Genomic DNA, 17,617 nt, shown 5'->3' with positions numbered 1-17,617 from the left:
TTAGCAAGATGTAGTTTCCTTCCCTATCTCTTTTAATTAGATCTGTTTTTACTTTTGCTCGATCTGAGGTCAGGATTGCTACTTCTGCTTTTTTTTCCTTTACTTCAGCTGAAGCATAGTAGATTCTGCTCCAGTCTTTTACCTTTATTCTGTATATACTGTTCAGTTTCAAATATGTTTCTTATAGACAACATATTGTAGGATTCTGCTTTTAATCCAGTCTGCTATCTGCTTCTGTTTTATGGGAGTGTTTATCCCATTCACATTCACAGTTAAAATGACTAACTCTGTATTTCCTGCTATCCTATTTTCCCCATGTTATATTTTCTCTTTCCTTTCCCTCTTTCTCTCCTCACCAGTGTTTTGCTTCTGACCACCATCTCCCTCAATCTACCCTCCACTTTTACAACCCCTTCGCCCTTTCTTATTCCTTTCTTCTTCTACTACTTTTTTTCTTTTCTATTAGCCTGCCCTTTTCTTTTCCCCTCCTACTTCCCTAAAGGGTGAGTTAAGTTTCTATATCAAGCTAAATATATCTGATATTCTCTCTGTGAACCAAATCCCATGAGATTAAGTTTAAAAAAATGCTCATACCTCTCCTTTCCCTCAGTTGTAATAGGTTTTTTTTTTTTTTTTTTTTTTGCCTCTGCATGTGATGGAATTTACCCCATTTTATGTCTCCTTTCCTTTCCAGTACAATCCCTTTTCCACCCCAGTTTCTTTTTTATATTATCACAATTAAGTCAAATTATACCTACACTCTACCTATCCCTAACAAAAATACAGCTCTCAAGAGTTAAATATATCATCTTCCTATATAATGATGTAAACATTTTACCCTTTAAGGAACATAGTTTTTTTTTTCCCTTTCCTTTTTCCCTTTTTATGTTTCTCATGAGTTTTTTATTTGAAGATAAATTTTCTGTTCAGTTCTGGTTTTTCATCAAAAATAAATAAAAATCCCCTCTTTCATTGAATGTCCATCTTTTTTCTCTAAAAAGATAATGCTTAATTTTGCTGGATAGTTGATTCTTGACTGCAGTCCAAGTTTCTTTGCCTTCTAGAATATCATATTCCAAACTCTTCAATTTTGTAAAGTGGAAGCTTCTAGGTCTGGGTAATTCTGATTGTGGCTCCCTGATATTTGAATTGTTTTATAATGGCTGCTTGAAGTATTTTCTCCTTGATCTAATAATTCTAGAATTGAGCTATAATATTCCTTGGAGTTTTCATTTTGGGATCTTTTTCAGGAATTGATTAATGGATTCTTTCAGTGGCATTTTACCCTCTGGTTCTAGCATATCAGGACAGTTTTCCTTCATGATTTCTTGAAAAATATTACCTAGGCTCTTTTTTCATCATGGTGTTCAGGCAGTTCAATAATTCTTATATTGTCTTTTTCTCGATCTTTTCCCAGGTCAATTGTTTTTCTGATTAGATATTTTACATTTTCTTCTATTTTTTCCATTTTTTTTTTGTTTTGTTTGACTGATTCTTGATATCTCATTGAGTCATTCACTTCCATTTGTTCAATTCTAATTTTTAGTGAATTATCTTCTTCAGTTAGCTTTTTTTTTACCTTCATTTACATTTGGCCAATTGAACTTTTAAATGATCTGTTTTGTTCACTGGATTTTTTTTCCATTTCACCAATTCTGTTTTTCAAGTTGTTTTCTTCAATGTATTTTTTTTTTCCATTTCAACAACTGTGTTTTTTAAGGAGTTGTTTTCTTCATACAATTTCTGTTTCCATTTCCAAACTTTCCTGCAAAGCTCTCGTTTCCTTTCTCCATTTTTCTTCTAATTCTCTTTTAAAATCCTTTTTGAATTCTTCCAAGAGAGACCTTTGAGTTAGAAACTAGTTGATATCACCTTTTGAGGCTTCATCTGGAGGTGTTTTGCCTTTAGTGTCCTCAGAGTTTGGTTCTGTTCTTCCATTTCTCCATAATAGCTATGTCAGAGCTCTTTTTGCTTTTTTTTTTTTTTTTTTTTTTTTTTTTTTTTTTATCATTTTTTAAAGGTTGAGATCTGCTTCTAAGGCAAAGGAGATATTGTCTCAAGCTTCCTCTGCAAGATAACAGGTATTTTATGCCACCCTGGGGCCCATGCTGCCAGCTTTTTTCCAGTGCTGGATGAGTGTGGCCAAGTCCTGCTTGTTATGCTGGGGTTCAGGGTTAATTGCCTTCTGTAGTTGCATTGGAGATCTTATGGCTGGTCTGCTGATTCACTGGATTCTGAACTAGGCTAAAGTAGCCAGTGCAGCTGTATTTTGACTGAGCCTCCCACTAGAAATCCAGAGCATGGAGCCTCTCTGCACTGGGTCTCCCTGTGCCTGCCTGCATTGGGCTGCACATACCCCTCCCTTTCTCCCAATTGAGACAGAACTTTTTTAAAGTCCTTCCAAAATATCCTCTGCTGAAAATTTGTTATACTCCAAATGTTTATGCATTCCATAATTCCAAAACTCATTCAGAGGCTTCATCTGATGTTGATTCTGAGGCAAGTCAGGAAGAGCTGAGATAAAGACCTATTTATTCTCTGCCATCTTGGTTCCACTCTCAAGTTATTATTATTATTTTTAAAAGCTTAAGCCTAAGAAACTGGAAACTGAATGGATGCTCATTAATTGGAGAATGGCTGAACAAGTTATGGTATATGAATGTTATGGAATGTTATTGTTCTATAAGAAATCAGCAGGATGGTTTCAGAAAGGCCTGGACAGACTTACATGAATTCATGCTAAGTAACAGGAGCAGGACCAGGAGATCATTATCTACAGTAACAGCAAGATTATATGATGATCAATTCTCATGGACATGGCTCTTACTAACAATGAGGTGATTCAGACTAGTTCCAATGACCTTGTGATGAAGAGAGCCATCTGTACCCAGAAAGAGGACAGTGGGGACTAAATATGGACCACAATATAGCATTTTCATTCTTTTTGTCATTGCTTGCATTTCGTTTTCTTTCTCATTTTTTTTTCCTTTTTGGATCTGATTTTTCTTGGGAAGTATGATATTTGTGGAAACATGTATAGAGGAATTGAACATGTTTACCATATATTGGATTACTTGCTGACTGAGGGAGAATAGAAAGGGAGGGGAAAAAATTAGAACACATGATTTTGTAGAGGTGAATAACAAAAATTACCCATGTATATTGTGAAAATAAAAAACTATAATTTAAAAAATAAAATAAAAAAGTTTAAGCCTTATTCCTTTGAACCAGTTAAGTCCTGATGACAATTTTATTGTCTTTTTAAAGAAAAAAAACCTTGCATATGAGGGGTCCTTCTATTTTAATACTCATGTTATAGATGAGGAAACTAAGGTCTTGATAGGATAAAAAATGATTTTCTCAAGCCCACAAGAGAAACAAGTGGAAGAAAAAAATGTTAATCGAGTGAAATTAATTAAAATTCAATATTCTTGATTTTATTGGACATGTAATATTTCCCTGTCCCTATGAGCTCAGATCAGGAGAGAAACCAGACCTGGTCAGCATCCTTTTGGGGGGCTGGGAGGTTGAGGGTCTTATGGCTCTGAAATTCCTTCCATGCCAACATCAAGGGCCCCAAATTCAGAGATTCTTTTCTTTTTCTTCACTGGAAAAGTGAGGAGCAAAGAGAAATTTTCTATCTTGAAAATCCTGTAACTGCCAAGTGGATGATTGGGAGGATCCCAACATGAGTAGGCTGCAGTCTTCAAGTATAAGTTGTCTGTTCATTGTCTGTTCATAAATAGCTTTTCATCTTTCCTGGGCTGACTTTGCCTGTAAAATTTTGAGGTACAGAATCATAACTGTCTTTTCCCTGAACCCTTCAAAATCTCTCTTCTCTTAAAATTTAGATCATTTGTTAGACTGCTTGGTCTTCCTTTCATCTGGCCCAAATTCTATGGTGGAGTAGCTACTTTTACTCAAGGTTCCTTTTCTTTCTGCTTTAGCAACTAGTTCCTCCTTGTCTGTCAGAATGAAGATCATAACACTTATGGAGATCCCCTCACCCCACCTCTACCACAAAGCTTTCTCTCCCTGTTGAAGGAGGAAATTATTCCAAAAACTAGTCACAAATTTGTCAGTCAAGCTACCTTTGGCAGAATGAAAGCAGGTATCTGAAAAATTTAAGTCCTCATTACTATTATTTAATTCATTAAAGCAAAATATGGCTTCAAAGTTTCCTCTGAAAAGATGTCTCCCTGACACTAATCAAATCTATGCAAGTTTCCCTGAAATATGTAATAACAGAAATGATCTACTATTAGAGAAACTTTTGATTATGAAAAAATCTTCACTTCAACTGTGTTAAGAGTTTGCTATTTAACTTACATGGGGAATTAGTACAATTCTCAAATTGGATAAGGAAGAGGAGAGGAAGGAGGAGAAGGAGGAGAAGGAGAAGGATAAAATCAATAGATAAGTGATAAAAATGAGATAACCTAAAGTTTCTCAAAAAGTTCTCATTAAAAGACATTTAAACAAACCAATAACTATATGAAAGTATTCATCAAATAACTAATAATAAAAGAAATGTGAGTTAAAATGACTAAGGTTTCATCCCATACCGATCAACTTGGAAATATCATAAAAGATTGTGATAGTATGAAGGGCCTGTAGGGAAGCAAGAACACTTATGAATTGTTCTAACCATTCTGAGAAACAATTAGAAATTACATATGAAAAGTCACTAAACTTTTCATATTCTTTGATTCAATCTTGCACTCTTGCACATAAACACTAAAAAAATTGACAAAATGAAAGAGTTCATACTTCGCAAAATACTCATAGTAGCAGGCTTTGTGAGAGCCCTCCCTGCAAAGGAAGAAAATTGGATATCCACTAATTGGGGAATGGCTGAATGAACTTGGTATACAAAGTAAGTGAAATATTATTAAACTATATTTAGCAGTTATGAAAACTTCAGAGAAACATGGAAAGGGTTGTATGAATTGATGTAGCATAAAGAATAGAATCAAGAGAACAAGTATATAATGACTATAATAACACAAATGTGGCCAAATGCAGATAGATTGCAATGATTAATCTTGGTACCAGTATAAAGAGGAGGAAAGCTATCCCTCCTCTTCTAATAAGGAGATGGAAGATTATAGGGATGAAATGTGTCATATACTGTCATTTATTTGTTTAGTTGGGTTTTGCCCAAATTTTCAATTTTAGGATTCATTGAAGGAGCAGAGTATACTAGGGGGAAAAATCTGTATAAATAAAAGCTCTAAACTTGTGGGAAAGTACATACAAGTCTAAAACTTCCAAATATTAATTTGAAATTTGCTGTTCTTAAAACATTGTAGGAGGGATGTAACAAATTGTGTGAAATAATTGTGTGAATGTCCTGACCATTTCATAGTTGCATCAGGTCTTTTGGGGCACAGGATTTTAACTATCCTTGCTTTGAATCCTTTGAAATCTTTTTTTCCTCCAAAAATCTAAACCATTTGTCAGATTGCTTGGTCTTCCTTTCCTGTCACAAATTCTGTGGTGGAGTAGTTCCTTTTCTTTCTGCTTTAACAACTAGTTCCTCCTTGTGGGTAAGAATTAAGTCCAGAATACCATGGAAGTTCCCCATGTCCCACCTCTATGATGCAACTAGAACAACAGGGTCACCCAAGAAGACCAGACTATGAATTTCCAGGAAGTTATTTGATGGTAATAAAAATAAAATATGTAGGTCCTATGAAGTAGGTGAACTAAGTGCACTAGAGAAGACCAGACCTTTGAACAGGCATTGCTAGACTTGTAAAATGATCTTGCCATTCCTTTTTTTTCTTTTTTGTCTTTCTGTGTCTTTTCCTCCTCCTCTTCCTTCTCTTCCTCCTTCTCCTCTTTCTCTTCTTCCTCTTCTTTCTCCTCCTCCTTCTCCTCCTCTTTCTTCTTCTCTTCTCTTCCTCCTTCTCCTCCTTCTTCTCCTCTTTCTCCCTCTTTCTCCTCCTCCTTCTCCTTCTTCTTTTTCTCCCTTTCCTCCTCCTCCTCCTCCTCTCCTCCTTATCCTCCTCTCCTTTTTTTACCTCCTCTTCCTTCTCCTCCTCCTCATTTTCCTGCTTGTCTTCATCTTCCTCCTTGAAAGGTGGATAGGTAGGAGAACAGGGAGAAAGTAGCAAGGTAGGAAGTAAAGTCATCTTTCAGGAAGAAATCTAACTATTATCTCTGGTGCTTTCTATTTCTACAACTTTGGGTTTTAGTTTCTTCTTCAGCAAAATGAGGGGTGTAAGACCAGATGGCTTCTAAGGTTTCTTCCAGCTTTAAATTTATGATGCTATGATCCTATGTGTCACAGTCTCCTGTCTGAATGAAGCTCTAGTCAGGCTCCAGACCAAGTGAGCTCTGTCTCACTACATAGTCTCCAGAGAGGGATCCCTACCTGCTTATGGAGACTAACAGACTTGATTGGAGAGGTGAATCCACAACCCTGGAAAACACAAACTTTGTTATTTTTGAAGCTAGCCATCCAACTTGTGAGTCAAAGTTACTTAGAGGAATCCTGAGGCTTTCTAAATTGGAGGCACCATATTGGGAAAAAAAGCAAAATAGTCCCTCTCTTATTGCTCCTCACCCTGTACCTAAATGAAAATTTGATGGGTCTTAATTCATGGAATTTCAGAGACTCTGCCTATATCCAAACCCTTCTGTTTTCAAAGCTTTTTCAGAACTCTATCATGGAAAAAGGATTTTCATTTGCATAGTCCCATGAGGTATATAAAGGGCAAGTATTACTAGCTCCATTGAGCTGATACTCAGAAAAAGAAAATTACATGAAGGCTTTTACTCTATGTACAGCAAAGAGAAAACCAGTATCTATCTTTGAGAAGTTTTTTTTTTTTTTAAACCAGGTGTCCATGAACTTTTAAAAATATTTTTATTTTATTTTTAAACTATATTTATTTAACTATATTTTATTTTAACTATATTAACTCTTTTGAAAATATTTACTTATATTTCAATATAAATGGTTTCCTTTGATATCTCAGGCATTTTATTTTATGCATTTAAAAATAACATTCTGAAAGTGTCCTCTTCTAAGAGTAACCAAATTGTCCCAAACACATAAAAAGGTTAAGAGTCCCAGTAATGGAGGGAGAGTTATAACTTACAAGCATATATATATATATATATATATATATAATATGTATTTAGATAGATAGATAGATAAAGATATAGAGATATGGATATAGAGATATAGATAGATAGATATGTAGATATAGATATAATGTATATATATCCTGACAGTTTGAGGAGGGAGAAGGCAGCAAAAAGTTCCCATAAGAAATGGCATATGAGCTGAACCTCAAAAGATCAGGATTTTGTTGCCTCATAGGCACCTTGAGTGGAGTACCATGCAGGAATCTCAGGTGCAACTCATTAAAGTCAATAAATACTTATTAAGCACCTACTATGTGCTGGGCATTTTGCTAAATTCTGAGAATACAAATACAAATAAAAACAAAGACAATCCCTGTCCTCAAGGAGTTTAATAATGGGGAAAACAACACACAACAGTAAGCTTGAAAAAGGTGGGGAAAAGAGGCACTCCCTTCTGCAGGGGTAAGATGGAAAGTTTCAAAGATATCTAAAATCTTAGCACAGAGAATAGCATCTGCAAATAGAAAATTTTTTTTTTATTTAATAGCCTTTTATTTACAGGATATATACATGGGTAACTTTACAGCATTAACAATTGCCAAACCTCTTGTTCCAATTTTTCATTTACCCCCCACCCCTCCCTAAATGGCAGGATAAGTAGATGTTAAATATTTAAAATATAACTTAGATACACAATAAGTATACATGACAAACTTATTTTTGCTTAAAAAAAAAATCAGACTGTTTTGTACTTAGCTTGTGAAGAAATCAAAATCAGGGCATAAAAATAGGGATTGAATTCAATGTAATGGTTTTGTCATCTCCAGGTTCTTTTTCTGGGAAACTAGTTCAGTTCATTACTGCCCATTAGAAATGATTTGGGGATCTCGTTGCTGAGGATGGCCTGATCCATCAGAACTGGTCATCATCTATATTGTTGTTAAATATAATGATCTCCTGGTCCTGTCATTTCACTCAGCATCAGTTCGTTTAAGTCTCTCAGGCCTTTTGAAATCATCCTGTTGGTCATTTCTTAAGAACATTATTCCATAATTTTCATATACCACAATTTTTGCCTTCTCCAACTATGGCATCCACAGTTTCAGTTTCTAGTCACTACAAAAAGGGCTGCCACAAACATTCGTGCACATACAGGTCCCTTTCCCTTCTTTATAATCTCTTTGGGATATAATCCCAGTAGTAACACTGCTGGATCAAAGGGTATGCACAGTTTGAGCATGTGCAAAAATTAAGAAAAAGGAGATGAAGTCCCCTATTTGTGGTATGGAAAGTCTTCTTGTCAGGCTAAAATGTAAAGTGCAGTAAGGGGAATAATGGTTAATATGTCTGCAAAGATAACTTGAAACCAAATTTGAGTGGCAGACTAGAGAGTTTGTATTTTATCTTAGAAGCATTAACTTAAAAAATTCTTTCTTATATATTTATTTGTTTTCTATTAGGAGTTTATTTTTCCAAATACATGTAAAGATAGTTTTAAACATTCATTTTTGTAAGACTTTATGTTCCAAATTTTTCTCACTGCCCTTCTTATCTTTCCCCTCCCTAAGAGAGCAAACAATCTAATATAGGTTAAAGATGTGAAATCCTTTTATTTTAATTTTTTATTAAAGATTTTTATAATTAAAACATATGCATGGATAATTTTCAACATTCACCTTTGCAAAACCTTGTGCTCTAAATTACTCTCTCTCCCTTCCTCCCCTACTCCCTCCCCTAGACAGAAAGTAATCCAACATATGTTGAACATCTGCAATTCTTCTATATATATTTCCACAATCATGATACTTCACAAGAAAAATCAGATCAAAAAGGAAAAAAGTGAGAAAGAAAACAGAATACAAGCAAACTACAACAAAAAAGTGAAAATACTATGTTATGATCTACACTCAGTCCCCACAATCCTGTACCTGGGTGCAGATGGCTTTCTTCATGATAAGACCACTGGAACTGGCCTGAATTACTTGCTGCTGAAAAGAACTACATCCATCAGAATTGATTATCGTATAATTTTGTTGTTTCTGGGTACAATGTTCTCTTGGTTCTGCTCACTTCACTTAGCATCAGTTCATATAAGTCTCTCCAGAACTCTTTGAAATCACCCTGCTGATCATTTCTAATAGAATAATAGTATTCCATAACATTTATATACCACAGCTTACTCAGCTATTCCCTAGTTGATGGGCATCCACTCAGCTTCTAGTTCCTTGCCACTACAAAAAGGGCTGCTACAAACATTTTTGCACATGTAAGTCCTTTTCCTTTTTTATGATTGCTTTTGGGACACAGACCCAGTAGAGACACTGCTGGATCAACAGATAGATACAGTTTGATAGCCCTTTGGGCTTCCAAATTGCTCTCCAGAATGGTTGGATCAGACAATACACATAATGTATTAGTGTCTCAGTTTTCCCATATTCCCTCCTACATTCATCATTATCTTTTCCTTCATCTTAGCCAATCTGAGAGGTGTGTAGTGCTACCTCAGAGTTGTCTTAATTTACATTTCTCTGATCAATAGTGATTTCGAGCACCTTTTCATATGATTAGAAATGGTTTCAATTCCTTCCTCTGAAAATTGTCTGTTCGTATTCTTTGACCATTTATCATTTGGAGAATGTCTTGTATTCTTATAAATTTGAGAAAATTCTCTCTATATTTTAGAAATGAGTCCTTTATCAGAACCCTTGGATGTTAACATTTTTTTTCTTAATTATTGCTTCCCTTCTAATCTTATCTACATTGGTTTTATTTGTAGAATGCCTTTTAAATTTAATATAATCAAAATAACCCATTTTGCATTCCATAATGTACTCTAATTCTTCTTTGGCCACAAATTCTTTCCTTCTCCACAGATCAGAGATTCTTTGTTCTTCTAATTTGTGCAGTCTTTTTAAGCATATTTCTGTATTTGTCATGTTGTGCAAGAAAAATCAGACCAAAAGAAAAAAAAACATGAGAGAAAAAAAACAAACAATAACAACAAAAATAGTGAAAATACTATGCTTTGATTCACATTCAGTCTTCATAGTTTTCTCTCTGGATATGAATAGCATTTTCTGTCCCAAGTCTATTGGAATTACCTTGAATCACCACCATCATATTTGATTATCACAAAATCTTATTGCTATGTACAACATTCTCTTGTTTCTGCTCACTTCATTCAACATCAGTTCATATAAATCTTTCCAGGCTTTTCTGAAATTATCTTGCTAATCATTTCTTATGGAAAAATAATATTCCATTACCTTCATATACCCCAATTTATTCACTAATTTCCCAACTGTTGGGCATCTACTCAATTTCCATTTCTTTGCCATTACAAAAAAGAACTGCAAGAAACATTTTTGTGCATGTGGATCTTTTGATCTCTTTTATTATCTCTTTGGGATACTGAATTGGTAGAGACACTGCTAGATCAAAAGGTATGCACAGTTTGATAGCCCTTTGGGCATAGTTCCAAATTGTTCTCTAGAATAGTTGGATCAGTTCACAACTCCACCCACAATGTATTAGTGCCCCCATTTTCCCACATCCTCTCCAACATTCATCATCATTATCTTTTCCTGTCATCTTAGCCAATCTGAGAGATGTGAAGTGGTCCTCAGAGTTCTCTTAATTTGTCAATAACAGAGTGGTGAAGGCCAGACTAGTAATGAGATCTGAATCATAGATCAATATTCTTTCCACTTTGATGTTCTTAGCAGAGCCCTACTTGGTATATTTTGGCCACACGGAACTCTCTTTTTTCAACTTTCTCAGTTCTGTTATTTGTTCACTTGCTATGAGACCTTTGATTAAGGTACTAGTCCTTTCTGTGAACAAGTCAATTATCTGTTCAAATACAATTCAATTCAACAAGCATTTATTGTTTTCTTTAACCATCATATGAGTAAAAGTAAAAATAAAATTATATCTACTTAAAAAAGGATGCAAAATGAATTTCTGTTATTTGTTCTACCTTCCTCATCCTTCTCATTCTCAGATAATATGAGAAGCACAGAAATAGCAGATGAACAGTCCTCAAAACTGCTGAATGAAATGCCATATAATAATTAACAGTATTTTACTTTTATTTTTCCGACTAACATTTAGTTTTAGCCTCTAGAGTTTCTTACCAGACAGTTACTAATGTACAATTCTAGTTCAGTTTTCTTACAGAAAAAAAACAAAAACAAAAACAAACAAAAAAAAAAAAAAACAGACATAGCCAGACAAGACCTTTGGAAATCTGTTCCAGAAAGACCCAAACCAAATTTCGAACATTCCCATCCTCACCACTTCTGCCTGAGATTGGTGGGTAATGCTGTACCCACATCCCCTTGCCCTTCCTCAGTTCCTAAACCAGACAATGACCCATGTGAGACAATCAGAAAGTCTGATTGACAGAAATAGACACAGCAAACCAGTAGCAATTATTTATCCTTTTTATTGTCATGCCAAGTTTAAATGAAGCATTTATTGTTGAAAACTTGTTGAAAAAAATTTGGGAAAACAAAATACTATTGGGGAAAAAAAAGAAAGAAAACAAATGAAACTTTTCTAAAACTGATTTGCTGAAGAGATTATAGCACTTGAAATCTGTCTATGGAATATCCAAATGCTGGTCTGGAATAGAAATGGTGGGAGTGGTTGGGATTTGTAATAATCTGGACATACACCTCTAATAGACTGATTAGATGACATGTAGGTAGGTAGGTAGGTAGGTAGATAAAGAGATGGATAGATAGATAAATAGATACATGAATGAATGTGTGAATAAATGGACAGAGATAAAATATTCATTACACATCTACATAGGCACTGTTCTAAGCACTGAGGATACAAATGCAAATAAGATAGCGCCTTGCCTTTAAGGAACTTGCACTCACTCTAATGAGGAAAAACAACATGTAGAGGATGTTAGAAAAGGAACAAGGAATAAGTTTTGCAGAATGGTCCTGAGATCACCAGGAAGTAGACCTGGAAGAATCATGGAACCTATGTGGTCCCAGGGCCGATCTTGGATTGAAAAGAAGGTGAAATCTCACCTGTCAGGCTTGGGGCACACATAGGTAGAATGTAAGTTTTTAGGGGGTGATAAAGATGCTTGCTAGAATAGATGGCATGATGAAGATGTTACAGGAAAGTCATTTAGAAGTCTGGGCAGGATGAAGTATAGAATGACCCATGCATTTTTAGACACAGACAATGTATTGATGTGTTTTGCGTAATTGAGATGATTTTTTAAAAATTAGTTTTATATTTACTTATATCAATCAGCTATTGATGTTGGAAGCTATATGCAGTATTCTAACATCACTGTTTTGTAGACATGCTTTTAATTTTTTTCCACTAAATAATTTTTGATCCTTGAAGGCACAAATCGTTTCATTTATGTCTTTGTATTTTCAGAGACTAGCACATAAGTACTTGTTTGTGGATTGTTTACTTTTTTAATTGATTAATTATTATAATTGAGAGATAATAATGAGAACTATATGAAAAGCAATAAAATATTTAAAAGAAAAATTCACTTGGCGTATATTTTAGGGCAAAATATAAGTATAGTGGGAAAAGAACAACTGATTGGAACTTTGACAACCTGGGTTCAAATTTGATTCTAATACTAAATAAAGCATGGAAAACTCATTTAAGCTCTCTTGGTCTCAACTTCCCAATTTCTAAAAGAAGGGAATTGTATTAGATTACTTCCAAGATCTCTCCTAGCCCTAAATCTATTATTCCTATTTTATTAATTAGAATGCCCAACATATCAGCAAAACAAGGTAGAAGAGAATTGTTGCCCTTTCTCACTTCACTCCTCTACCCCCAACCTCAGCACCCCCAAATTACAAGTTTCCCCTTTGTGATTTCTTCCCCTTCCAAGGCTGCCCTCGATCATTTTAACTGAATTTTACCTGGAAACAAATGTTCAGTGTTGTAAGTAAGGAGTCGAAGTTCTTTTATATGACTTTCCTCATTGGCAGAAAGTGATTACTCCATGTTCCCTGTCTGCATGAGGGATAAAATTGATGAGAATTTAAGAGAAGAAAAATCCTACTTTAGGGTTTTGTTTGGGCTTTTTTCTTTTTGGTTTATGCCTTAAAAAGAGATTCTCAAGATAGTCATCTCTACTGTGATGGTAGAGAGGAACTCATGGAGGTACTGGATCCTCTTCAGTGGGGTCAAACTCACAACCCTAGTGGCTAGGGCAGCAAAACTCCCTAAATACTGAGTGTGGCCACAACCAGATTAAAATAAAATTAGGAAATGTTTAACAAAATAAAAATACAATGCAACAATTTGGAACTATGCCCAAAGGGCTATAAAACTGTGTATATCCTTTGATTCAATAGTACTATTACTGAATCTGTATCCCAAAGAAATCATAAAAGAAGGAAAAAGATCCGTATATGCAAAAATGTTTGTAGCATCTCTTTTTGTTGCTGCAATTAGAAAATGAGTAGATGCCCATCAATCAAAGAATGAATGAATAAGTTATGATATATGAAAGTAATGAAATATTATTGTTCTGTAAAAAATGATGAACAGACTGATTTTAGAAAGGTCTAGAAAGATTTATATGAAATTATGCTGAATAAAACAAGCAGAACAGGAAAACATTGTACAAAGGAACAAGAAGATTGTATAGTGATCAACAAAGATAGACTTGGTTCTTCTCAGTAGTTCAGTGATCCAAAGCAAACTCAATAAACTTTGAATAAAAAATGCCATCTCTATCCAGAGAGAACTATGGAAACTGAATGTGGATCAAAATTAAATTTAAAAATATAATGTGGCATAGACAATATTTGAGTTTGTTCAGGTGTGTTTGATTCTTTGTATCCTTATTTGGGTTTTCCTGGCAAAGATAACTGGAATGGCTTCCTCGTTCCTTTTCCACCTCATTTTACAGATAAGAAAACTGAGGCAAACAGGGTTAAGTGACTTACCCAGGTTCACACAGTTAATGTTTGAGGCCAAATTGGAACTCAAGAAGAGGAATGATTCTGGCTATCCACTACAGCATCACCTAGCTGCCCCCAGAGGTGATGTGAATTTCTGTTTTCTATGGGCAGGAATTTGTTTTGATTTGAATTTGACACCACTGCTTCATGTTGGCTTCCTCCTAGTCTTTCTTTCCTTTCAGTAACCTTTCCCTCAGGAAAATGTAGAAATTTTCTACATTTCTCCAAAGCCAGAATACAAAAGATTAAGATATCTCTCACCAATTCTGGCCCTCATACAGGCATGGAAAATTGAATGATCAATCAGTCTTGACCAATGAGAAGAATCTGAAGCAACTGGATCTTGAGCCCTGAATTATGGTGTGCAAACCCCCTCATTCCATAAATCCTTCCAGTTTACTCAGATCCCAGCCCCGACATATAGAGGACTCTGGTTAGGCTTCCCAATGATCTGCTAGGGATAATATGCTTGATGGTAGTAAATAGTTATAATAATAACTGATTTGTAAGACATCTTATGGAAATTGTTTAATTATTTAATTTGATCCATAAAAACCCTGTGAAATAAATTCTACAGATATTATTTACCCCATTTTATAGATAAGGTTAATCATATAATCCTATAATCATATAACTAGCAAGTGCCAGATGTGGGATTTGAACACAAGGCTCTCCTGATACCACATCTAGCATTATTTCTTCTAGAGGATAAAATGAATGGTTGTTAGATGGGAGATAAGAAAGGTGGGGGTGTGAGGAGACAGGGGTAAGAAAGGAGATCAAAAAAAGCTTCTTGGAGCTAGAGCTTGCCTGCCACCAAGAACTGGATTAAGAGGCTTGGAGGAAGTTTTGACATCTTCCTTCTAGAAAAGTATTCAGAACTAAGCCAGTTGTGTAGCAGTGGTATTGAATTTTTCTAAATATAGAATGCAATTATAGAATTGTTAAACTACTGAACATGGAAAGTACTTTTAATATCATCACATCCAACACCTTTGTATTACTAAGACCCAATTAGGAAAAGTGACTTGTCTAGGGTCACACAGCTAATCATTGCCAGAACCAGGATTTAATTACCAAGCAAAAGGTCTTTTCAGTAAACCATACCACTGATCTAATTTGGTGTCTCTATGGAACCCAGGACTGAGAAATCAATAAATTGTCCCTATCTATATAATGTGTTAATCCCTATCTATATAATGGGAAGTAATCTGCTTCCACTATTGGGAAGTTTGGTCAAGATATTTCTACCTAGACACCATAGACATGGAAGATATGTCTTCTCCATGGAGTTTCATATATGCTCACTTCTGATTTGTTCTCTTTCCCAGGGGAGAAAATCTGAGTGGAACTATAAAGAAGAACCAGACTGATATCTCAACTCCCAGAAATCTGAGCCAGAGGGTTGGCAGTCTTGGCTTTAGATCACCCAAAGATAAGGAATCAGTAGATGAGAAATCTCATTTCCAGGACCCAGAGCCATGAAGAGCCATTTAATAAGTGAAGATACGAGCTCCACAGGGGAATCTACCTGTAACTTTTAATTAGAGCCCGACCTTATTCAACTCTAGGAGTTTTGGGGACTTTCCAGAGCTACCAATAATGCCCAAAAAAGATTTTTCTTCAGTCCTTTGGATGTCAGATTTTGTTCTGCTACCTATGTATTCAATCTGAAACTAAAAAATGGGTCTCAAGTCAGCTTTGTGGGTTTCTCTTGCCTTCCTGATCTCAGTCATGTGTCAAAATTTTAGGCCTTATAAAACTATTGTCCTTACTCAGGCCTCGGGGTGCTCATCCGGGAAGTCATGCCATTTCTCTTCCTTCCTTCCCCCACATTTTGCTCTTTGTGGTTTTTCTTCCAAGGATTCTCTTATTCATTGAAAAGATCTATAGATTTCCTGCCACTGTTAATGGTATATCCCCTCAAAATTAAACTATCCTCGTTCATCCTATCCCTTATTCTAGGCCACAGAATAGGTGGTTTCTAAAGTTCTAAAAAGGTGAACAAATAAAGTTACATATTTACATACTCAGCAAAATTTCAAAGCTGATATTTTCTATTTTGCATCCTACCCTTTTCCAGAGGGATTTAAAGAATATTACAGCTGGTCAGGGTCTCAGAGCATTTGAACTAGACTTTGAAAGGAAAGAATGATTTTAGCAGGTATTGTTGAATGTTATTTAACCAGAGATCAAATGATTGGGTAATCCTTTAGTAAGATTAATGTAGTAGTAGTAGTAGTAGTAATTAGTATGTAGAATGGATTAGATTAGGGAGGATTTAGAAAGAATAGGGGAAAAAAAGATTAAGCCCTAGGGAAATCCCCTTCCTGAGAAAATTCTTCTAGTCATTGCTTTATTTTGGAGCTATGCACATGATATATCATAAGCCAGTTACTCCATTCCTGAAACCATTTTATTCCTTTGTTGTCTTTGTAATTGAGATCTAAATAATACTAATAGTAATTTGGATTGTTAAGAAAAGAGTTATGTACTGAGGAAGGCTGAGGATTGAAACAAGACTCTTAACTGACTCTGGAGCCACTATTATGCTGATAAATGTTTAACAACTGGTTCTCTAGGGACAAAAATGTGCTCATGACATACTTTTAAGTTTAGTTTGTTTTGTGTTATTGACATTTTCTCCATCGTTTTCTAAAGTTTAAACAGTCAACAAAACAATAAAGTCCTTATTTATAACATTGGCCAAGGGAAAATGCTGACACTAAAAATATCATAGTCACTCTTGCCCACCCCTGGATCAGACACTTATCATCCTTGATAGTAGTGGTGGGAAAACTATAGGTTATTATGTCTACAAAGCATGAAAACTAATATACTAGATTCCTTTCCTTGATCAGTTTTTTTGTGGCTACAATGTAGAATGGACTGAGGTACAGGTAGGATAGGATTCTGGGTGTGACGACAATTTCTTTATTTGTCAATGTGGAGAAAATAAGAAATAATTTTTGATTTCTCCTTCCCTCTTCCTTCCCCAAGACTTTTTAAAAAGTGTCTTGAGTTAAGGAAATGTAAGTAAGAAGGCAGTGGTAGTAATAAGCTGAATTTATTCTTGGGTTCGAATTTTTTATACATATTGTATTTATGTATCTTTAATTCTTTTGGTATTGGAGAAGTGGATTTGATTATTTATTTGGAAAGAAGAACTCAATTTTGTGACTTCTCTCTCTTGAGAGGAAGTGCTTCTGTCAAAATCTTTTTTTTTATCAAAAACAAAAATTTGTTTTGAAATGCTTTCTCTAAAATACTTTTGGGTCATATTTTTGATACTTAAAACCATACTGAACAAAGATAAACAAGTCCAACTGGCTAAGGAAAGAATTGTCTTTCTTAATATCTAAGTCTTCTCACATTTCCTCACCATGTCTTTGTATCAGCCATGTGTGGGTATTTTCTAATTCCCCCAAAGTCTCCCATATTTCCTTCAAAATCATTCTCCATCTCAAATCCTCTAGGACTAAGTATTGTTTTGTAATTTAAGCATATTTTTGGCAGATTGCTTTGCAAACTCATATTACTTCCTGGTATTT

The 17,617-nt window shown here is 34.9% G+C and overlaps 1 long non-coding RNA gene across 2 annotated transcripts in view; it reads left to right on the top strand.

The window, feature by feature from the left end:
* Positions 1-16,650, top strand: part of LOC116420277 — a 33,851-nt gene extending 17,201 nt beyond the window's left edge. The window contains exon 4 of one of the 2 annotated variants that reach the window (XR_004230585.1): positions 15,398-16,650. This is a non-coding gene — a long non-coding RNA (uncharacterized LOC116420277). The remainder of the gene's footprint in view (positions 1-15,397) is intronic. The other variant, XR_004230584.1, reaches the window with a different exon arrangement.
* The last annotated feature ends 967 nt before the right edge of the window (positions 16,651-17,617 follow it).

This window comes from Sarcophilus harrisii, chromosome 1, assembly GCF_902635505.1.
Source record: "Sarcophilus harrisii chromosome 1, mSarHar1.11, whole genome shotgun sequence".
Lineage (NCBI taxonomy): Eukaryota > Metazoa > Chordata > Mammalia > Dasyuromorphia > Dasyuridae > Sarcophilus > Sarcophilus harrisii.
The sequence above is the reverse complement of the archived record's forward strand: the minus strand, read 5'-3'. Positions and strand labels throughout refer to the sequence as shown.